General features: G+C 44.2%; 2 long non-coding RNA genes across 2 annotated transcripts; one reads left to right on the top strand and one right to left on the bottom strand.

The window, feature by feature from the left end:
* Positions 1-7,231: 7,231 nt before the first annotated feature.
* Positions 7,232-8,665, top strand: LOC143933193 (uncharacterized). The gene is made up of 5 exons (XR_013263034.1): positions 7,232-7,562; positions 7,676-7,806; positions 7,956-8,050; positions 8,192-8,282; positions 8,443-8,665. It is a non-coding gene; the product is annotated as an uncharacterized LOC143933193 (long non-coding RNA).
* A 333-nt stretch (positions 8,666-8,998) lies between these two features.
* On the bottom strand, positions 8,999-22,049 carry LOC143933921 (uncharacterized). The gene is made up of 2 exons (XR_013263171.1): positions 21,491-22,049; positions 8,999-11,228 (listed from the first exon to the last, which is right to left on the bottom strand). It is a non-coding gene; the product is annotated as an uncharacterized LOC143933921 (long non-coding RNA).
* Between the last annotated feature and the right edge of the window lie 1,582 nt (positions 22,050-23,631).

Here is a 23,631-nt window from a genome sequence, read left to right as displayed (position 1 = left end):
AGACAAACGAATGGAACTAACATAACGACAAACAAACACACACACACACAAAAAAAAAAAAAAAAAAAAAGGGGGGGGGGGAAAGGGGGGAGAAATTGAAAAATGGGAAAAAAGAAAAATAGAAGGGAAAGAAAAAATTATTAAGTATAGAAACTGACGATTTGGCGGAAAGTGGGTGGCCCTATTTCCACAGCTCAGGCACCCCACAGAAAATTCTATGGGATAAAGATTGAACATACTAGTTGTTGAATAATGTAAGAATAATTACAGAAAATGCTTATATGTAATGTATTCATTTAAGCCTGGATAATTAGTAGCTTCTAAGGTATATATCCATTGAGTTTCCAATTGAAGTAAACGCGTGTCGATCTCGCCTTCCCGAGCATGGATGGGTACATGTTCCAGAGCCGAGAAATACACACCGTTGGAGTCAAAATTATGGGAGTGGCCTATATGTCTGTTTAATGCTGTAGTGCATAATCGTTTAGATAGAGGCAACATGTGGTCTCTGATTCTTTTATAAAATGGGCGTTTGGTCTTTCCAATGTAAAAACAACCACAAGGGCAACTGGCAATATAGACAATCCCCACAGTTTTGCAGGTCACATTATACCTAATGGTGCGAGTAGAACCATTAGGCAGTGTGACTTGTGGTGATCCTGAAATGAAACGACAAATATCGCAGTGGCCGCATGGGTAGGTGCCGGTGCGATTGGGTTTTACAGGTCGATGAGTGTTGAAATGACTTGTAACTAATCGGTCTCTCATGGACTGGGATCTGCGGTAAGTAAGCTGAGGAAAAGGCTTAATATATTTATGAATTGTTGGATCCGCCATTAATAGGGGCCAATATTTATCCAAGATTGCTCTCATTTGATGATGTTGACGTGAATACTGTGTTATAATACGTAGAGGTGTGTTAGAGGTAGGTCTAGGTTTGGGGTAAATTAGATCACTTCTGTTTAATTTGAGTAATTTATTGTAAGTGCGTTTGAGTAATGCTTTACTATACCCACGTTGACTAAGTCGTGTGGTGAGATCCCGTGCAGCTGATTGGAAATCTGTATCCTGAGAACAATTGCGACGTAAACGAAGGTATTGGCTGTAGGGGATGCTATCTAGAAGTGGTCTAGGGTGGGCACTTGCGGCATGTAAAATGGTGTTACCCGCAGAGGGTTTACGATAAAGAGCTGAGTCAATAACGCCATTTTTGTCCAATTTAATATGTATGTCCAGGAAATTAACCTGGGTCTGACTGAATTCCATCGTGAATTTAAGATTAAATTGGTTGGTAGACAAATTATCGAAGAATTCATGTAGTTCAATAAGGGAACTGGTCCATAGTAACAAAATGTCATCAATGTAACGGTACCAACCCAGGATGAACTGACACCAATCCCGGGATTGGTCCCCTGAAAAAATTTGTCGTTCCCACCCCCCCAGGTACAGATTGGCGTAGGTAGGGGCACATTTGGTGCCCATAGCTACGCCCTGCACCTGGAGGTAGTGGGAACGATCAAACATAAAATAGTTGTGCGTGAGGATGAACTCCAGAAGTTGGAGCACAAATTTATCATAACTTTGCGAGATGGAGCCCCGTTCTTGAAGAAAGGAATGCATGACTTGGATACCTGTTGAGTGCGGGATGGAATTATAAAGACACTCAACATCCAAAGCAACCAGCCATGTACCTGGGGGAAGTTGTTTACCATCTAAAATTCCTAATAGATCAATGGTATCCTTTACATAGGATGGCAAGGATAGTACATGCGGGAATAGATGTTTGTCGATTAGAGCACTAGCGTTCTCCGTCAGACACTGGCAACCTGATACTATAGGTCGACCCGGTGGATTAACTAAAGACTTATGCAATTTTGGTAACGAGTAAAATGTGGTGGTTTGTGGATTTTTTACATTTAAATACTTCCATGTATTAAGGTCAATAGTACCATGTCGGTAAGCCCGAAAAATAAGATGATAATACTTAGTGATGGAATTGTCGATGATAAGTTGGGATATTGGACGATACCAGTCCCTATTATTGAGATTGTCCAGGCACATTTTTCTATATGCCTCTACATCCATAACGCATACATTACCACCCTTGTCAGCGGGTTTGATGATTATATCAGGGTTGTTTTGAAGATTTTGAAGTGCCTGTCGATGTTTGAAAGGTAGGTTATGAGATTCTTGTGTATCCAAATTTAAATGCTTGATTTCAAGGGTTAATTGGCTCACAAAGGCCCAGATGTTGGGATTGCTTTGAAGCAAAGGAAAAGTTTTTGATTTTGGTTTAAACGTTGCCGGGCAGAAAATAATACTCCCGGAGCTGATACACGAGGAATGGTTAAATCGGAAGACTGTTCATCCTCTGTGTTTCCCTCGTCCCATAGTGACATCAGGTCTTCCATAGCCCGAAGCTCACTGGACGATGGTTCCACAGAGATAATACTAGGATCAGTTGTGCATTCAGTTTTATCATAAAGTATCTTGAAAAGAAGACGTCTAGCAAAAAGATGTATATCTTTAACAAATTGGAATTTGTCTAAATCGGTTGATGGACAGAAGGATAGACCAAATTTCAAAACTTCAATTTGTTCCTTAGTTAAGGAGACCGAGGATAGGTTCACAACCTCGAGATTCAGTGCATTTGTGAGTGGTGTAGTGAGGGTGGGTGTGATTTGGGTTCCGGGGTTTGAACAAAAAAAATAGGTGCAATACGGGGATCCGAGGATTGTGAGTGAGGTGGAAACATGGAAGAGAGTGCAGGTTCACTGGCTCTCCTGGATGAGAGTTCAGGGTGAATATGAGGGAGATGTGAGCTGGGTGCTGGGGTGCTAGGTGCATGGTGACTGGAAGGATCTAGTGATGTGGTTGGACGTGAATGAATGATGGGCATAGGAGTGGAGACTTGTGTGCGATGTGCCTTAGGTGGGATCGCAGTGGATTGGTGTACCGTTCCCGTAGATCTAGGTGACGAAGCTGTGGACGTATCCAGACGGTCTCCCTTCCTTTTCTTAGGAATCCTGTCCTGGGTTAAGTCTCGATAGGATGTGGAGGTACTAGAAGAGAAAGAAACAGTATTAGGAATCAATGTATCTGTTTGGGGAACATTTGAAGTGAAAGGTTTTTTTTTGGGAGTAGTTTGATTAGAATTTTGCCATTTGTAGGCAAAGTGATTTTCATATGCCAATTTATCTCGGAGAAATTTATTTTCCTTAGCACTTATAATGTTCCGTGTATATTGTTCGAGATAAGAGCGTAAATTATTCTCGCGCTGTGTAAAACGAATGGGATTTTGCAATAGATTGTTATCCTCGTACCAGGAAGCAATCTGGGTATCAAGTTGTTCCAGTTCTAATGTATACTGATCAATCAAAATGGACATCATTTGAAAAGAGCAAGATTGAAGATTGCTCTCCCAGGAATTTTTAAGTGAGTCACTTATTTTATTCATATTGGGGAAGATTTGAATCCTCAAACCCCATGGGACTACTTGATATTCAACATACTTTTCAAAGTAAACTTTATGCCAGAACCCATTGGCATAAAGTTTACTTTGAAAAGTATGTTGAATATCAAGTAGTCCCATGGGGTTTGAGGATTCAAATCTTCCCCAATATGAATAAAATAAGTGACTCACTTAAAAATTCCTGGGAGAGCAATCCACTGCGATCCCACCTAAGGCACATCGCACACATGTCTCCACTCCTATGCCCATCATTCATTCACGTCCAACCACATCACTAGATCCTTCCAGTCACCATGCACTTAGCACCCCAGCACCCAGCTCACATCTCCCTCATATTCACCCTGAACTCTCATCCAGGAGAGCCAGTGAACCTGCACTCTCTTCCATGTTTCCACCTCACTCACAATCCTCGGATCCCCGTATTGCACCTATTTTTTTTGTTCAAACCCCGGAACCCAAATCACACCCACCCTCACTACACCACTCACAAATGCACTGAATCTCGAGGTTGTGAACCTATCCTCGGTCTCCTTAACTAAGGAACAAATTGAAGTTTTGAAATTTGGTCTATCCTTCTGTCCATCAACCGATTTAGACAAATTCCAATTTGTTAAAGATATACATCTTTTTGCTAGACGTCTTCTTTTCAAGATACTTTATGATAAAACTGAATGCACAACTGATCCTAGTATTATCTCTGTGTAACCATCGTCCAATGAGCTTTGGGCTATGGAAGACCTGATGTCACTATGGGACGAGGGAAACACAGAGGATGAACAGTCTTCCGATTTAACCATTCCTCGTGTATCAGCTCCGGGAGTATTATTTTCTGCCCCGGCAACGTTTAAACCAAAATCAAAAACTTTTCCTTTGCTTCAAAGCAATCCCAACATCTGGGCCTTTGTGAGCCAATTAACCCTTGAAATCAAGCATTTAAATTTGGATACACAAGAATCTCATAACCTACCTTTCAAACATCGACAGGCACTTCAAAATCTTCAAATCAACCCTGATATAATCATCAAACCCGCTGACAAGGGTGGTAATGTATGCGTTATGGATGTAGAGGCATATAGAAAAATGTGCCTGGACATCCTCAATAATAGGGACTGGTATCGTCCAATATCCCAACTTATCATCGACAATTCCATCACTAAGTATTATCATCTTATTTTTCGGGCTTACCGACATGGTACTATTGACCTTAATACATGGAAGAATTTAAATGTAAAAAATCCACAAACCCCCACATTTTACTCGTTACCGAAATTGCATAAGTCTTTAGTTAATCCACCGGGTCGACCTATAGTATCAGGTTGCCAGTGTCTGACTGAGAACGCTAGTGCTCTAATCGACAAACATCTATTCCCGCATGTACTATCCTTGCCATCCTATGTAAAGGATACCATTGATCTATTAGGAATTTTAGATGGTAAACAACTTCCCCCAGGTACATGGCTGGTTGCTTTGGATGTTGAGTGTCTTTATAATTCCATCCCGCACTCAACAGGTATCCAAGTCATGCATTCCTTTCTTCAAGAACGGGGCTCCATCTCGCAAAGTTATGATAAATTTGTGCTCCAACTTCTGGAGTTCATCCTCATGCACAACTATTTTATGTTTGATCGTTCCCACTACCTCCAGGTGCAGGGCGTAGCTATGGGCACCAAATGTGCCCCTACCTACGCCAATCTGTACCTGGGGGGGTGGAAACGACAAAATTTTTTCAGGGGACCAATCCCGGGATTGGTGTCAGTTCATCTTGGGTTGGTACCGTTACATTGATGACATTTTGTTACTATGGACCGGTTCCCTTATTGAACTACATGAATTATTCGATAATTTGTCTACCAACCAATTTAATCTTAAATTCACGATGGAATTCAGTCAGACCCAGGTTAATTTCCTGGACATACATATTAAATTGGACAAAAATGGCGTTATTGACTCAGCTCTTTATCGTAAACCCTCTGCGGGTAACAACATTTTACATGCCGCAAGTGCCCACCCTAGACCACTTCTAGATAGCATCCCCTACAGCCAATACCTTCGTTTACGTCGCAATTGTTCTCAGGATACAGATTTCCAATCAGCTGCACGGGATCTCACCACACGACTTAGTCAACGTGGGTATAGTAAAGCATTACTCAAACGCACTTACAATAAAGTACTCAAATTAAACAGAAGTGATCTAATTTACCCCAAACCTAGACCTACCTCTAACACACCTCTACGTATTATAACACAGTATTCACGTCAACATCATCAAATGAGAGCAATCTTGGATAAATATTGGCCCCTATTAATGGCGGATCCAACAATTCATAAATATATTAAGCCTTTTCCTCAGCTTACTTACCGCAGATCCCAGTCCATGAGAGACCGATTAGTTACAAGTCATTTCAACACTCATCGACCTGTAAAACCCAATCGCACCGGCACCTACCCATGCGGCCACTGCGATATTTGTCGTTTCATTTCAGGATCACCACAAGTCACACTGCCTTATGGTTCTACTCGCACCATTAGGTATAATGTGACCTGCAAAACTGTGGGGATTGTCTATATTGCCAGTTGCCCTTGTGGTTGTTTTTACATTGGAAAGACCAAACGCCCATTTTATAAAAGAATCAGAGACCACATGTTGCCTCTATCTAAACGATTATGCACTACAGCATTAAACAGACATATAGGCCACTCCTATAATTTTGACTCCAACGGTGTGTATTTCTCGGCTCTGGAACATGTACCCATCCATGCTCGGGGAGGCGAGATCGACACGCGTTTACTTCAATTGGAAACTCAATGGATATATACCTTAGAAGCTACTAATTATCCAGGCTTAAATGAATACATTACATATAAGCATTTTCTGTAATTATTCTTACATTATTCAACAACTAGTATGTTCAATCTTTATCCCATAGAATTTTCTGTGGGGTGCCTGAGCTGTGGAAATAGGGCCACCCCCTTCCCGCCAAATCGTCAGTTTCTATACTTAATAATTTTTTCTTTCCCTTCTATTTTTCTTTTTTCCCATTTTTCAATTTCTCCCCCCTTCCCCCCCCCCCTTTTTTTTTTTTTTTTTGTGTGTGTGTGTGTTTGTTTGTCGTTATGTTAGTTCCATTCGTTTGTCTGTGTGTAGTCTTTTTGTCTGTGGTTATGAATACTTACCTCGGCTACATTTTATTATATAATTTATATCATTTTCATACAGTTTGAAGTAGAGCACTATCAACCTTATGGATCACATAACAACTGTTGGTTTAATTTTCGGGTTATGTATTAATTGACTAGATCAAGCCATTCTTTATCTATACAAAGTACTTCAAATATTGCTGACCGTCATGCCCCTCTTTTTTGAATAATGCAGCTGTTATCTTCATTGTTGTTTTGTAGTGCTATGAATGTTTTCAATTTAATAATTATTTGTTTATTGTTCTATTTCGAATATGTGAATTTTTGTGGAGTCGGCCGACAGGCACAATCCTTCCCCTTCTTTTTGTCCACTTGTCTCAGAAAAATGTATCTATATTTTTTGTGAACAGCCATCTTTTGGCTGTGAATTATTAGACTAATTCATATTGGCTTTATTATATTACCTCAAGCTTTTTCGTTTCTCTTTTGATTCCAAGTCCGCCCCCTCTTGTGGAGACCCCCTCTTGGAAGAGCGCGCCTGATCATTTTACTTCCGCACAGATATGGGTGCCTGTATGGACACACAGGTCCAGCTATGTGGAAGCTGGACCTGTTAACATGCGGGCTGCTATACCAGCACATGCACGTCGCTGTGTCCTTGGATTGGCATTTTATGCAGAGCTCCTTTGAGCCCTCCAATTGTCTTTCCTGTCATCCCCGTTATTGCCTGTCGCGGCGTCCCGGTCTCTATGGTCACGGAGACGCCGCCGCAGAGCATTATGGGGATTGTAGGCTCACATGCGTGGCACGCATGCGCAGTTCCGCACTCACTGTCCGCTCACATCCGGCGTCGTTGATAGGACGCCGGATGTTGAGGGAGATAAATAGGCGTTCATCCACTGCGCAGGTACGTCCGCCCTGCAGAGTCTATCAGAGAGGATCCCGCCGTAAGGTCAGTCTATAGAACAAGCACAGCGTCTGTCCACACAGACCGTGCTGCTGTTCCAATTTCTCCTCTTTTTCCATATTTTCTCACAATCTGTTTTGGCTTCTCTTATACTCCAGACCAATTCTTTCAAACTGCCTCATTTAGAGCTTGAACGGTGTAACCCCGGAGCTATTTGCCATATGGTGTGTTTATGCTGTTACCTGTATTATACAGCAACAACTGAGTCTGCATCTTTCTCATGCTTTTGGTAAGCATTAACTATTTTAGTTGATTAAAAACCATCTTTGAGCATACTACTCAGTTAATTCCCCCTTTTCTGTTTATCTTAAGGTTTTTTTCTATACTTGAACATTACCCTTTTGTTTTTTTTTCTCCAATTACCTTATTACAACTCAGATCACCTTACGGGCTTCAAAAACACTTCTAAGGATTTCCCTCTGTGCAATCTCCAGTTTCCCATATGTGATACACCTCATACTCTATTAGTACAGGTATGACTTGAATCTACCCTCTATTGAAATGGACTCTTTAACCCTTCAGTTAACTAATTACCCCTATGGAAGCTTTTTTAAGCTCCTTGTGAACTTTGTACGATATCAGATCTGTTTGTCCGCTTAAATTGTCTCCTGCAGTCACCTTTCTGGCGGTCCGGATGATTGGCTCGCTCCCCAAATTCTGAGTGGGGTCTTCTCTTTAGGGATTAGGCGAATTTGTTTGAGATTGGTAGGTATTACTTTGCACATACCTTCTAATGAGACATATACATTTTCTTGTTTCGTTTTGTTTTGACTAATTTTTTGAGACAGGTGGGCTATGATGGGGATTTGGGCTGTGTTCTTTCCACATGACCGGCTCCATTAATTTTGTTTTTTTCTATTCACAGAGAATTTTCTCATTTGTATTTTAAACAAAATAATTTCTCTTCCACCAATTATTGGCTCCCCTGAAGAAGCCTAACAATAGGCAAAACATGTCGGGAATTTTCCATCTGAACTGCCAAGAATATGGTTATTTTAACTAAATTGATGGATTGTGCACACTGTTTTGTATGAAAATCAATATCTGTAGTTTTGTGAACTTTGATCTTATTGTACCCCTTTGATCGTTTTTACTATACTTAATAAAATATTCTTTTTTAACTAAAAAATTTACATTTCTCTCACCAACATTAGCACCGTAACAGTCCCACTTACCTCTTTCTGTTTTCCCATATCTGATATAAATAAAGAAAGTTTAAAAAAAAGAATATGAAAAAACGATAGCATACCAGGAAAATAGATTGCATTCTTTTCTTCGTAAATGGGCCCTGTAAGGGTTAATCCTGTGTCTAGGGTGGTCCCTTCAACCTCTCAGACCTTAGATCCAATGTATTGTATAAATTCAGATATATCTGGAATCAATTCTCAAAGGACAAATAAAACCACACACACACCATGGCGTCCTTCGAGAACTAATTGTATTGAGTTATTACAAAGCAATTGATATAGGATATTTCACGTCATACAGAATAAGACATGCGCAGTAGACATCAAGACGATTACAGCTGGTCAAGACAAAAACGCTATTGTTCTTTGTTCTAAGCTAGCTGAATTAATATAAGAAAAGATACATAATTCCTTCTGTAGCTAAAAGATGCTGAGAAACAGTGTGAAGGTTATAGATAAGTGTGTGAGAACACACGAGTTAGAAGAATCTCATGTTGAGACAGTTATCTGAGAAGTTAAAGGGGTGTTCAAACTGTACATATTGTGAAATGGAAGTTTGTGAATATTAAGATGGCTGACAGAAACAAGATGGATGCTTAACATAACCTTTCAACCCCCTCTTAAGTCATGGAATGACTTCTACAGATCCGCAGCCTCCTGAAATCTACGGTTCTTGCTACGTTTGTTATATTCTTTTACATAAAGCTGCAGATATTGTGTATATGCGTGAGAAGGTTGGTCTGGTGTAGTACACTTGCTAATACAAAGTAGAATAAGCTTGAAAATCAGGTAGCCTATCAATCCTAACAATAGTACTATGATAATCATAATCACTATGTCCTTTAACCATGAAAACATTCCACCTAAACCCAAACTAGAAAAGGGGTTCCATCCATAATTACCTATGTCCCTTGCTTGTTTCATTAATTCATTTACCTGTGTTCGGTGTTGATTAATAACATCATAGTAGTCTGGGATTTCCAGGCTGGTATTGTGAAACCATGTACAACATTCATAATCTTGGGTCATTTCGCATAAACCTGTCAGAGCTGCACTCATGCTTTCAATAGCTAATTCGTGTAACTCTAGTTGTCTTCTAATTGCTTTGAGCTCGACATTGAGTAGTCCTATATCTTGGGAGTTTTTTTCCATAACATCATTTATTAAACTAGTGTAGTTATTTAATTTGTCCATCATGGTTATGCCCCATCCTGTCCAGGATGGAAACCATGTCCATGACTTATCTGAAGTAGAAAACATAGGTGGGGTTTCTCTCTTGTATTTATAAGTTAACCTATGTACTGGACTTGAAGTAACTTGTATGTGATGTTCCTGATTCTGGCCTAGGGCTGACATGACTGGTACCAACTGTGCTAAATAACACCATCCTTTCACTCCTGCGGGGATCCATGGGTAACAAATTTTAGCACAGCATACATATGTATTGTTTCCCAATGAAAAACTTCTTAGAGAACTACAATGGGGCTCAGTTCCAGCCTCAAATGCAGCACTTACAAGTTTACTCACAAGTATCCCAGATGTTGTGTTCCTGTATGTAGTAAGTTCACTAATGGTGTTGTTAAGGGATTGATTTTTGTAACTACACATATGACCCATGATAATGTTACTGGTGTGGAAGGGAATACCCTTTGAAATGTTAAATACAGACTTGGAACACATACCTATTCCGTTGGATGTATTGCCTAACTGAACACAGCACTCAGGTTCATGTGTCTTTCCTAAAGTGTAAAACATAATACTCTGATTGCGGTACCCTTCCGAGACATTCTTAATACTTAAGACTAGAGTATTTTCCAATAATGACTTGAGGTTCAGAGGGACAGCTAAGAGTGGGATTTTAGCAGTTTCTGGGTGCAACTTACTACAAATCCAGCATTTTTCATAGCCTGACTTTCTAGCGTAAGCATATTTAAATTTTAACAGTAACATTTTTCCAGAAAAACTTGTTTCTTTGATCAATTCATTAGAGACATCTCTTTTACTGCGATTTCTGAGGTGAAAGTCAGTATGGTTAGTGTGTATTTCGCTTTTACCACATATGAGTTTCAAGGCACCTAAGTCTTCAGGATGAAAAATACAGTTAGTTATTATCCACACTGGGACAAAGATCAGAAGTAGAAACATCACCAGAAGGCAAAAGGCCTTCCCAGAAGTCTGTGGTGAAATGAGTGACATCACTGTCCTTTATGTCTGTGCTTGTCTTTTGAGGACTTAAAACACCTGCTTCACCTCTTTTCAGCCTTTCTTGAATTCCTGGGCTTAGATCAACCTTCTTTACTCTGCTGGCATGGATCCAAGTAGGACTTTCCTCTGTAAGGATGGCGGTCCTGGTGACGGCTACCACTTTGGTCACTGGTCCGAATGGAACCTCTTGCGGCTTTCGACCTTTCTGAAGCCTCTGGACCACAACTTGATCACCGACCTGGAACGGGTGGGTTGGTACCTGTGAAGAAGAAGGAGAGGTGCGAGCAACTCTTCTTTCGACAATATCAAGAGTTTCAATCAGTTTTTTTACATATTCCTCCTGTATTTGTTCCAAATCACCTTTCTCTACCATCAAGGGATGATTAGCCCACGGTGTGGGGAATGGCCTACCCATGAGTACCTCAAAGGGGGAATAACCCGTCACACTGTGAGGGGTCATTCTGATTTCAGCTAATACAGCTGGGAGAACTTTTTTCCACTTGCCAAAGTTCCCACCCGTAGCTTTCCTTATCCTGTCTTTAATTGTTCTATTCATTCTTTCTACAATTCCTGAACTCTGTGGATGGTAGGGGATGTGAAATTTCCAGTCTATTTTTAGTACTTTTACAAGATCTTGGCATATTTTAGCTGTGAAAGCTGGGCCATTGTCTGAATTTATTTGCAATGGACACCCCCATCTAGGAATATGTCAGAGTCTAGGATGAGGCCGAAATGCTGAGAGGGCTCCCCTTGCGGCCGAGCGCAGCACAACCCTGAAGTTGGCACAGGGATGTAGTGCCCACAGTGGCACGGGTTGCCGGGTAGCAATAGTAGAGGCCAGGTAGCAGATGGACAAGCCTGGATGGGCAACCGTGCTTAGGAGATCCGAGAATAGGCAGCGGAAGTCCAGAGAGTGGTCAAGACAGGCCGAGGTCGGGTTCAGGAAGCAGATCTGGAACGTCAGGTACAAGCCAAGAGTCGGAGCCAGGAAGACAACAGGAACGGGTCAGACAAGCCGGGTCGGTGCACAGAAGATCAGGTAACAGGAAGCACAGGTACAGGTTCTCAGGAGAGCTGACGATAATCCAGCAATGCAGGAGTGTCAGGCGAACGTTTAAATAGGGGAACTGGCCGGGTCACGCCGCGGGCGCGTCGGAGCGATCGTACGCCTACGTCTGGTACGTTGCGTATTCGTGGCATCACCGCGTAAGCCCGCCCGGTTAGACGTCGCGTCGGTCGTACGTCTAAAAACTACTTTGCGCTTGTGTAGGCGCCGACGCGCGTTAACACGAACGTGTCTCACAAAACTGCGGCTATTTCCCTGACAGTGCCCCCCCCCAAGGGGCAGCCTCCGGATGCCCAACCGAGCCCACTTTTCAGGGTGTCGGGTGCGGAACCTTCGTAAAAGTTCAGGAGCATGTACGTGATCGGCAGGCTCCCACGAGTTCTCTTCAGCAGGATACCCTTTCCATTTAATTAAAAACTGAATGGTCCTACCTCTTCGACGACAGTCGAGGATGGACTCAACTTCGTATTCGGTTTCTTCACCAACCCGAACCGGAGGCGGAGGCATTTCTTCTCTTCCTGAAAATGGACTAAAGGTAACAGGTTTAAGGAGGGAGACATGAAATATAGGATGGATCTTAAACGAGTCAGGTAAAACAAGTTCAAAGGCTACGGGATTAATCTCTCGTTTGATTTCAAAAGGACCCAGAAATTTAGGTCCCAGTTTCCGGGAAGGACAAGGCAGTCTGAGATTTGCTGCTGAAAGCCACACCTTATCCCCTGTCTTAAAGATGGGGTTGGCTCGCTTCCTTCTGTCATACTGCTTCTTATATTCCTCCTGGGCCCTTCTCATGGTGTTTTGGAGTATTAGATAGTTCGAGTGAATAAATTTTACTCGGTCTTGAACTGCCGGGACGGATGACTCAGGGATGGTGTTAGGCAGGAATGAAGGGTGGAATCCGTAGTTTGCCCAGAAGGGTGACTGGTTGGTGGAGGCGTGCACGGAGTTATTATAGGCGAATTCCGCACAAGGTAGCAAGGAGGCCCAATCGTCCTGGGAGAAGGAGCAGAAGCATCGCAGGTACTGCTCTAGTGTTTGATTAGTTCTTTCGGTTTGTCCGTTACTCTGTGGGTGGTAGGCAGATGATAGACAAATCTTAATTGAAAGCAATTTGCACAGTTCCTTCCAAAATTTAGAGGTGAATTGAACCCCTCTGTCAGATACTATACTATCAGGTACCCCGTGTAACCGGACAACCTCTTTAACAAAAGTTTTTGCTGTATCCAGGGCAGAGGGAGTCCCTTTAAGCGGCAAGAAATGTGCCATCTTGGACAGGCGATCTACGACCACCAAGATGGCCGTAAATCCTTCAGAGGGCGGTAGTTCCACAATAAAATCCATGGAAATTTCTTTCCATGGTTTCTCCGGGACTGGCAGCGGTCTTAATAGACCCCAGGATCTGGTGTTAGGTCCTTTGTTGCGCTGGCAGATGGTGCAGGAATCTACGTATGCCTTACAGTCCGCCTTTAAGGTAGGCCACCATAGGGACCGCCGTACAAGGTCTGTCGTCTTCCGCACTCCAAAATGGCCTGCAAGTGGGTGATCGTGGAGGGTCTTCAGTACTAGTAGCCTGACCTGCTGGGGAACAAAAACCTTGTCCTGGTGCCATAGAAGCCCTCCTTGACTCCTCAGGGTGGAAGCTTCGGTCTCCGTGCACTGTCTAGTAGCCAGTTCAATAGAAGATTTCAGGTCTGGTTGTATTAACAGGAAATTCTGGGAGGATAAAATTGTACTAGGTGGGGCCCCCCCAGGAGTGTCGGGGAACATTCTAGATAAGGCATCCGCTTTGCTGTTTTTAGATCCTGGGCGGTAGGTAATATGGAAATGAAATCTTGAAAAGAACAAGGCCCACCGGGCCTGTCGGGGTCTTAGGCGTCTGGCCGTACGGAGATACTCCAGGTTCTTATGATCTGTGAAAATTAAAATGGGGTGAGCGGCGCCCTCTAGGAGGTACCTCCATTCTTCAAGGGCGGTCTTGATCGCTAGAAGTTCCCGGTCCCCTACATCATAGTTCTTCTCTGGGGGACTCATCTTCCGAGAGAAGAAGGCTACAGGGTGCAGTAAGGCTTTGGGACCTTGGCGTTGGGATAAGATCGCCCCGGTGGCCACCTCCGAGGCATCAACTTCTAGTACGAAGGGTAAGGCGGGATCTGGGTGTCGCAGGATGGGCGCGGAGGTAAATAGGGTCTTGAGCTGATCGAAAGCGGACTGAGCTTCTGGGGACCAGTGAAACTTGGTGTGCTGGCGAGTAGTCACAGTGATGGGAGCTACGATGGTGGAGAAGCCCCGTATGAACCTTCGATAAAAGTTTGCGAAGCCAATAAACCTCTGTACACCCTTCTTGTCAGCAGGAGCGGGCCAGTCCAGAATGGATTTCACCTTCTGCGGGTCCATGGCGATTCCCCCTGTGGAAATAATAAGTCCCAAGAAATGGATAGATTCCTTTTCAAAGTCACACTTTTCGGCTTTGGCATATAACCCATGAGTTCTAAGAATATGTAGTACTTTCTTGACATGTACTCTATGAAGCTCTAGTGAGGGTGAGAAAATCAGGATGTCGTCAAGGTAGGCGACAACAAAGTGGTCAAGGTACTCCCGAAAAATATCATTGATAAAATGTTGAAAGGTTGCCGGGGCGTTACATAACCCAAAGGGCATGACCAGATATTCGAAGTGACCGAATCTTGTTCTGAACGCAGTCTTCCATTCGTCCCCTTCCCGGATACGGACAAGATTATAAGCCCCACGTAGGTCAAGTTTTGTAAAGACACGAGAGGTACGGAATCTTTGAAGGAGTTCAGGGATAAGCGGAAGAGGATACCGGTTTTTGAGGGTAATATTATTTAAGTCCCGATAGTCCACACATGGTCTTAGGGTCTTATCCTTCTTCTCCACAAAGAAGATACCTGCTCCGGCAGGGGATGAAGAGGGACGAATGAATCCCTTGGCCAGGTTTTCGTCAATGTACAGTCGTAGAGCTTCCAGTTCCGTCTCCGAAAGGGGGAATATCCGACCAAAAGGAATGGGGGCCCCAGGTAGTAATTCAATGGGGCAGTCATAGGGGCGGTGCGGAGGTAGGGTATCGGCTCTCCTTTTATCAAAAACGTCTCTGAATTCCTGGTAGACTGTTGGTATGCGAGAAGCCGGACCGGGAGCGGGTTGCACGGTCAAACAGCCGGGCAATTCGTGAGGGGTGGAGTCCAGACAGTGCTGCTGGCAATAGGCCGATGTGAAGGAAACCGCCCTTGTGAGCCAATTGATCTGGGGGTTGTGAGCTTGTAGCCAAGGGATCCCTAGGATAACAGGGAACATCGGGGAGCTCAGAATGTCGAATTTAAGGAATTCTTGGTGACCCGAACCGGTGATTGTCAGGATGGGACTAGTTTCCTGGGTGACAAGACCTGAACTAGGTAAAGAGCCATCGGCCAAACGGACGGTCAGTCTCTGTTCCTTGCGATTCAGTGGGAGAGCCAGACTCCTGGCCAAGGTTAGGTCCAGGAAGCAACTACAGGCTCCGGAGTCAATGATTGCTTGTAGGGGGATCCTGCTGCCCGCCACCATCAACGTAACTGGAAGAGCGATGTGGGCAGAAACTGTCATTGCTACCTGAAGATGGGAAGGAGTGTTTGGAGCTGGCTTACTCGGCCTTGTAGGGCAGTTGCTAATGAAATGTCCTGATCCCCCACAGTAAAAACAGAGATGTGCCTGACGACGGAGGAGTCTCTTTTCAAAGGTTAAAGCGGGACGAGGAATGCCCCTCAGAACGGGGGATACTGCTGGGCAGGCTGGAGGTGGGGCCTGGATGGAGCACGCAGTCTGAGAGCGTTCTAGCTGACGTTCCCGTAAACGCCTGTCAAGCTGGATGGCGAGTTGGATGAGTTCTTCGAGCGTAGTGGGGATCTTTAGTCTGGCCAACTCATCCTTGAGAGCTTCGGACAACCCCATACGATATTGAAATTTGAGGGCCGCCTCATTCCAGCCAGAGTCAGAGCTCCAGGTACGGAACTCCACTGAATAGTCCTCTGCAGGTCGCCCATCCTGGCGAAGAGTATGCAAGGCTGCCTCGGCTGTGGCTGTCCGGAAAGGGTCATCGTACAAGCGGGCCATGGCTTCAAAGAACAGGTCCAGGGTATTCACACAAGGGCTGCATTGTTCCAGCAGGCCATGGGCCCACATCTGGGGATCGTCCCTCAGTAATGAGATGGTGAATCCCACCTTGGTTGTCTCTGAAGCAAAGGTCTGAGGTTGCAGGGAAAAGTAGAGGAAACATGAGTTTCTGAAAGATCTGAATTTTCTCCGGTCCCCGAAGAAGTGTTCTGGAACTGGGACTCGTGGTTCTAGGACTGCTGAAATTGTAGACACCGGAACTTGACCAGAGCAGGTGGGTGGTTCAGGCGGATGTTGCAGGCGCTCCTCCAGCCGGTGATGTTTCTCTCGGAGCTCCTGAATAGCTGGAGCAAGGGCCGTGAGTTCTCGTAGGACGGCCTCCAATGGGGAGTCACCTCTGTCGACCTCTGTCATGGCTGGATTATACTGTCAGAGTCTAGGATGAGGCCGAAATGCTGAGAGGGCTCCCCTTGCGGCCGAGCGCAGCACAACCCTGAAGTTGGCACAGGGATGTAGTGCCCACAGTGGCACGGGTTGCCGGGTAGCAATAGTAGAGGCCAGGTAGCAGATGGACAAGCCTGGATGGGCAACCGTGCTTAGGAGATCCGAGAATAGGCAGCGGAAGTCCAGAGAGTGGTCAAGACAGGCCGAGGTCGGGTTCAGGAAGCAGATCTGGAACGTCAGGTACAAGCCAAGAGTCGGAGCCAGGAAGACAACAGGAACGGGTCAGACAAGCCGGGTCGGTGCACAGAAGATCAGGTAACAGGAAGCACAGGTACAGGTTCTCAGGAGAGCTGACGATAATCCAGCAATGCAGGAGTGTCAGGCGAACGTTTAAATAGGGGAACTGGCCGGGTCACGCCGCGGGCGCGTCGGAGCGATCGTACGCCTACGTCTGGTACGTTGCGTATTCGTGGCATCACCGCGTAAGCCCGCCCGGTTAGACGTCGCGTCGGTCGTACGTCTAAAAACTACTTTGCGCTTGTGTAGGCGCCGACGCGCGTTAACACGAACGTGTCTCACAAAACTGCGGCTATTTCCCTGACAGAATAATTTCCTGTGTGAGGATCTTCACTACAGTTTGTGCGTTTTCATTGTTGGTGACAAAAATTTCGGGCCAGCGTGACATTATGTCCACGATAACCAAAAGATATTGTTGTTTCTTTCCTTCTTTGGGCATATGTGTAAAGTCTATCTGTAAATGGGTAAACGGTGTTGTTGGGTACTCAAGATGTTCATGCTTTGATTTCTTTGGGTTTGTTGGATTGTTCCTAATGCAAGTGACACATCTCCTTACAAAAGCTTTGACTAGATTAGGTAATCCTGCAATGAAAAAATCTGCATCTAGAAGTTCACATGTGGCATGCCATCCCTTGTGACCCAGTCCATGGTATTGTGCAATGAACAGGGGGGCGCTAGCAACAGGAATACACGGCTTCCTCTCTTTGCAGATTAATCCTGTTTTAGGATCCTTTTGTACCATCCCATCACAGTTCCATTGCGCAATATCATCAGGGGTGGCAAAAGCCTGTAGTTCCATGAGCCAATGTGTCTCTTTCAGGGAACATGGCTGAGGTGTTAGCATGGGCATTTGAATGTTTGCCTTTTGTGTAGATGCAGCTTCTTTAGCTATTCTGTCACCTAGTGCATTACCTTTGGCTATATCAGTCATTTGGCCTGTATGTGCCTTACAGTGCATGATAGCTAGTTTTGAAGGCAACTGAATTGCATCTAGTAATGCTGTGACTAGGTCAGAGTGTGAGATGCTCTTTCCATCTGCTGCCACATATCCTCTGCGAAGCCATATTACACCATGGTCCCAAACCACACCATGAGCATACCTGGAATCAGTGTAAATGTTTACTTCTTTTCCTGCAAACAGCTGGCATGCACGGGTTAATGCTATCTATTCAGCAGCTTGTGCAGACTGATAGGGTATTGGATTGGCCTCGAGGACAGTATCCGGCAGTTGGACAACAGCATATCCTGCATGATAGACATTATCACTTGGTCTGCTGCAAGAGCCATCAACAAAAACTGTTTGTGCAGTAGGAATTGGTACTGAAAGCATATCTGCTCTAGGTGAAGTGTCCTGATGTATTGATTGTATACAGTCATGAGGTGGTGGTAAGTCATCCTGTTCTCCTTTAAGACCTAATAAGGCATTCAAAATTGGAGCTGGGCCAGAGTTTATGTTTGAACTTTTTATTTTCAGGTTTGGATTGGACAGGAGGATGACTTCATACCCACTCGATCTTTGTGCTGACATATGCTGAGTATGTAAAGTTTTGAGGAGTGTGGTAACGCTGTGTGAGGTGTATAAAGTAGTGTTATGGCCCAAGGTAAATGGTGCTGCCAACTCTGCGACCATAGAACAAGAAGCCAACGCTCTAAGACAAGCAGGCATGCCTTGCACCTGTACTGGAACCACCTTTGAGAAAAAAGCTACAGGGCGCAGTCTCCCACCATGTTCCTGGGCCAGTACTCCTGCCATGGTTCTGCAATTTTCCCTAGCAAACAAGTGAAACATTTTGCTAAAATCAGGGAGGCCGAGGCTCGGGCTGGTAACCATTGCACTTTTCAACATGGTAAAAGCATTTAACATTTCATCAGACCATTTTACAATATCAGACATTTCAGAGAGGGTTGCTTGTCTCAATATATTGTCATAGAAAGAACAGTCAGGTATCCATTGGCGGCAGTAACCAATCATTCCAAGAAAGGTTAGCAGGTCTTTCTTGGTAAGTGGGCAGGGCAGACCCACTATAGCAACAGTTCTTTTGTGACTGACTTTCCTAACTCCCGGAGACAGCACAAACTCTAGGTACTCAACCTCCTGTTTACACCATTGTAATTTTTTCTTAGACACTTTGTGACCACACGTATGTAACCATTTCAATAAGGATAGGCTATCAGCTCGGCAGTCCTCCTCTGAAGAACTACAAATCAAAAGATCATCAACATATTGCAACAGTACAGAACCATGAGGGGCAGTCCAAGGCCTGAGGGTGGCTTGGAGTACTATAGAATAGACCACAGGTGAGTCTATATATCCCTGGGGCATTCTACACCAGGTAAACTGGCGATTGTGTTGGTCAATCGACACAGTAAAAGCAAAGAGTGGCCTTGTCTCCTTGTCTACAAGGACAGAGAAAAAAGCATTCTTTAAATCAATCACAGTAAAACATTTGGCTGTTGCTGGAATGGAGGACAGTAGAGATGGAACATCAGGTACAATGGGTGCTATTGGGACTATGAGGTCATTTATGGCCCTCAAGTCCTGTACAAATCTAAAGGAGCCATCCGGCTTCTTTACAGGGTTAACAGGTGTGTTGTATGGAGAAATAATTTCCTCCAGGATTCCATCCTGCAGAAACTTTTTCACCATTGGCACTATGCCATCCATCTTTTCTTTAGAAAGTGGATACTGTTTATGATAGATAGGAAATGCACCTTCTTTGAGAGTGGCCTTGTATGGTGTGCATGAAACAAGTCCTACATCCAGATCTGATGTAGACCAGACCTGGGGGTCTATATCCTCAAAATCTTCTTCACTATTTTCTTGTGACAGCATCAAAAAACCTGGTTTGCATGCTACTATAGTGATTTTATCTGAGGAAATGTCTAGACCTCCTTCTGAGTTGGTTCTAATTGTGATTCCTAGTGGCCCAAACAAGTCTCTTCCCAACAAATTTACAGGACACCTTGGTATTATCCTGAAAGAATGTGTGCATATGGTGTACCCTTCATCATCTTCTATTGGTAGGGGTGGATTCCTATATGTTTTTGTCAGTATCCCATTAATTCCCAAAGAGGGTTCCGCTGGTTCCCATTTGCCTCTGAAATGATCTTCACAAATAGTACTCTTAGTGGCCCCGCTATCAACGAGATAGGGGAGGAGTCTCCCATTTATTGAAATAGCAACCATTGGACTGTCAGTGAAATCATCTGAGACAAAAGGAAAAGCTGGGACACTACCCTCCGGGCCCCATCATTGTTGTTGATTTCCCCATTTGATTGGAAATGTTGGACCTTGTTGGATGGATGCCTGTGGTTGTTGTGTCTGGTTAGGGACAGAGCTGGAATCGGGAGTCTGAGAAGGGGTGGGGTGAGGACACTGACTCACCCAGTGATCCTCAGCACCGCAATTGAAACATCCATTGTTTCTAGAGCGACTCATCCCTCTTCCATTTATGCCTTTAAATCTGCCTCTAAAATTTCCTCTGCCTCTAAAGTTCCCCTTCGTATTCCCTTGGAAATTTTGTGTGGAGACAGAAAACGGCTTTGGTATATCAAAACAGCCCGCTGCATCTTTCTGTGAAAGAGCTTTACCAAAGTCAGTTCTAGAAAGTGTTGACCATTCAGTAATCATTTGTTTGACTCGGACCACTAAATGGGGTTTGAGATTACCCTGGAAAGTCTGGATCAATAATGGATCCAAAATTGTCAGAACACCCAAACCGGCTTTCTGTCCATCCTGCCATATGAACCACCCAAGGGTTAACTAGATATTGCTCCGTACATTTAATTTTCCTATGAAAGCAAAACAATTTACCTTGCTTGACTGCCACCTAGCGGTGCAGACAATCAGACAACGGTGTGAATCAGACAATTAGACAATACCTCAACCTAGATTCCTTTACCAAAAAGAAATCAGTACTGTCCGTGATACTTTTTTTTTATACTAATACAGCTACAATCACTTCAAGACTGTAACAGAATAAATTTGGAACAAGTTCAAGAGTATTTCAGACATACAATAAACACACAATCTTGCTCATGGACCTGCTGTTTTGTTTCAGACAAATTTAAACCACAGATGAATTTAACTTGCAATGTACATTAATCTGTTTACCTTTCACAAAATAGCTTTACCCAAATTATAACTTTATAACCTCCGGGAATACTACTCACCAAGTATGCCTTTTGGTTCTGGAAACAAAATAGCAGTCCACATATACACACTCAGCGCAATTCATTCAGCGTGATACTTTTAAAGCAAAAGCAGTTATACAATCATACACAAAGTTTACACAATACATTGATCATCAGTCACCAGTTCTGTCCCGAACAGAACTAAAACTCTAGAGTACTCTGTAAATTTTTCTAGGTCCCCAAAACCTATTCTTCTAAGATCGCCAAGATCTTTTCTTTTAAGGTCACCAAAACCTTTACAAGTGTCCCCAAAACACTATATGACCTCCAAGGTCATGACCGGTCAACTTATGTATACTTATGAGAGGTTCTATAACCCAACAGCAATCTCTGTGGGATGGAAGCCAAGTCACACACCTGACACCTGGACTCCGGCAAGTCAATTTCACTCAATAAGAATAGAATTCACTTACCGAGCCGTTAAAAGTAGCAGCTTTCCACGTCCATTAAGGGTAAATAAACATCCATCCCGGGACGAGCCCTCAGTTCTGTAAGGGTTAATCCTGTGTCTAGGGTGGTCCCTTCAACCTCTCAGACCTTAGATCAAATGTATTGTATAAATTCAGATATATCTGGAATCAATTCTCAAAGGACAAATAAAACCACACACACACCATGGCGTCCTTCGAGAACTAATTGTATTGAGTTATTACAAAGCAATTGATATAGGATATTTCACGTCATACAGAATAAGACATGCGCAGTAGACATCAAGACGATTACAGCTGGTCAAGACAAAAACGCTATTGTTCTTTGTTCTAAGCTAGCTGAATTAATATAAGAAAAGATACATAATTCCTTCTGTAGCTAAAAGATGCTGAGAAACAGTGTGAAGGTTATAGATAAGTGTGTGAGAACACACGAGTTAGAAGAATCTCATGTTGAGACAGTTATCTGAGAAGTTAAAGGGATGTTCAAACTGTACATATTGTGAAATGGAAGTTTGTGAATATTAAGATGGCTGACAGAAACAAGATGGATGCTTAACATAACCTTTCAGGCCCTCTGGGACAAATATAGAAAACGTCCTTAGACATGTGCGTAGAAACAGTTATTGCTTGTTTGATTTATGCATATATGTCACCCCATCTTCGATTTTTTTTCTTGATGAATGTTAGAACCCTTGTTGTCAGTACATAGCATGTACTCAGGAAACTGAGATTCATGAACCTCCTGTTAATCTTCTGGTAGGCTCCAGAATTTGTCTTGTTATATCATTACTGATTGACTATGCTTGAACCTGTATTTCTATATTTGTTATCCTGTGAAATTTTCAATAAAAAGATTTTGAAAAAAAAAAAAACATCAATTACAGCCACTCTGCCCATCAAACGCCACCACTGTACCATCTAATGCCACCACAGTACCATCAAATGTCACTACTGTGCCCATCAAACTCTGCCGCTGTGCCCATCAAATGCCACCGCTGTGCCCATCAAATGCAACCATTGTGCCCATCAAATGCTGCCAGTGTACCCATCAAATGCTGCCACTGTGCCCATCAAATGCTGCTACTGTGCACATCAAATGCTGTTGGTGTGCCCATCAAATGCTGCCACTGTGAATCCCCACCCTTCCGCTCACTGTCTGCCCGCCACTTACCCTGTCTTAGTGGAGCAGCGGGTAATGGCCATGAGCGGGGTCCTCCATGCAGCTACTGCCATCCTCATCTCCCGTCCTCTCCTCCTGATGGGCGTCCAATAGCTGTGTCTATCGTTTCAGCCAATCGGGTGAAGACCCGCACACCTGATTGGTGGAGAGGCGGTTCAGTGTTAGGAAAGTGAATATTAAAGCGGAGGTCCACCCTAAAGTGGAGCTTCCGCTCATTGGAACCCTCCCCCCCTCCGGCGCCACAATTGGCACCTTTCAGGGGGGAGGGGGGTGCAGGTACCTGTACAGTACAGGTATCTGCACCCACTTCCGGCGTAGATTCTGCAGAAGCTACGCCCCTTTCCGCAGAATCTACACCCCTTTCCGAAGGTCCCCCACTGCCTGCTGGGAAACACAAGGATCCCAGAGACAGCGGGGACCATCCTTATTGCGCAGCGTGACTCCCGCATGCGCAGTAGGGAACCGGGAAATGAAGCCGCAAGGCACCACTTCCTGATTCCCATACCCAAGATGGCGGCGGCAGCACCCGAGAGACGATCGAGAGATCGGCTTCGGGGGCCTACATCGCGGGTGCGCTGGATGGGTAAGTGTCATTATTTTAAAAGTCAGCAGCTGCAGTATTTGTAGCTGCTGGCTTTTTTTTAAAAACGGCGGACTCCCGCTTTAATTCACTTTTCTAACACACCTGGGTAGACTGTGAGCGTTAAGCATGGCGCTCGCAGTTCACCTATTTTGAAGCCTATTATAGCCCATGGCTCTATTCAGGTGCTGCAAAAACACCCCCGCCACTGTAATTCAGGCACCCGTCACCCCAAAAGGGACCAGACACCTAAATATGGGGGTGGCAGCGGTGGCCATGGATAGATTCATGCTATGCTATGCATTAATCTATCCATTGGTCATAGAGGGGGTGGAACCTGTGCACCCTTTTGGATGCACCGCC

This window comes from Lithobates pipiens, unplaced genomic scaffold, assembly GCF_037356315.1.
Source record: "Lithobates pipiens isolate NorthernLeopardFrog02 unplaced genomic scaffold, aLitPip1_a1.2 Scaffold_27, whole genome shotgun sequence".
Classification (NCBI taxonomy): Eukaryota; Metazoa; Chordata; class Amphibia; order Anura; family Ranidae; genus Lithobates; species Lithobates pipiens.
Note: the sequence above shows the minus strand (reverse complement) of the source record. Positions and strands in the feature narration are given on the sequence as shown.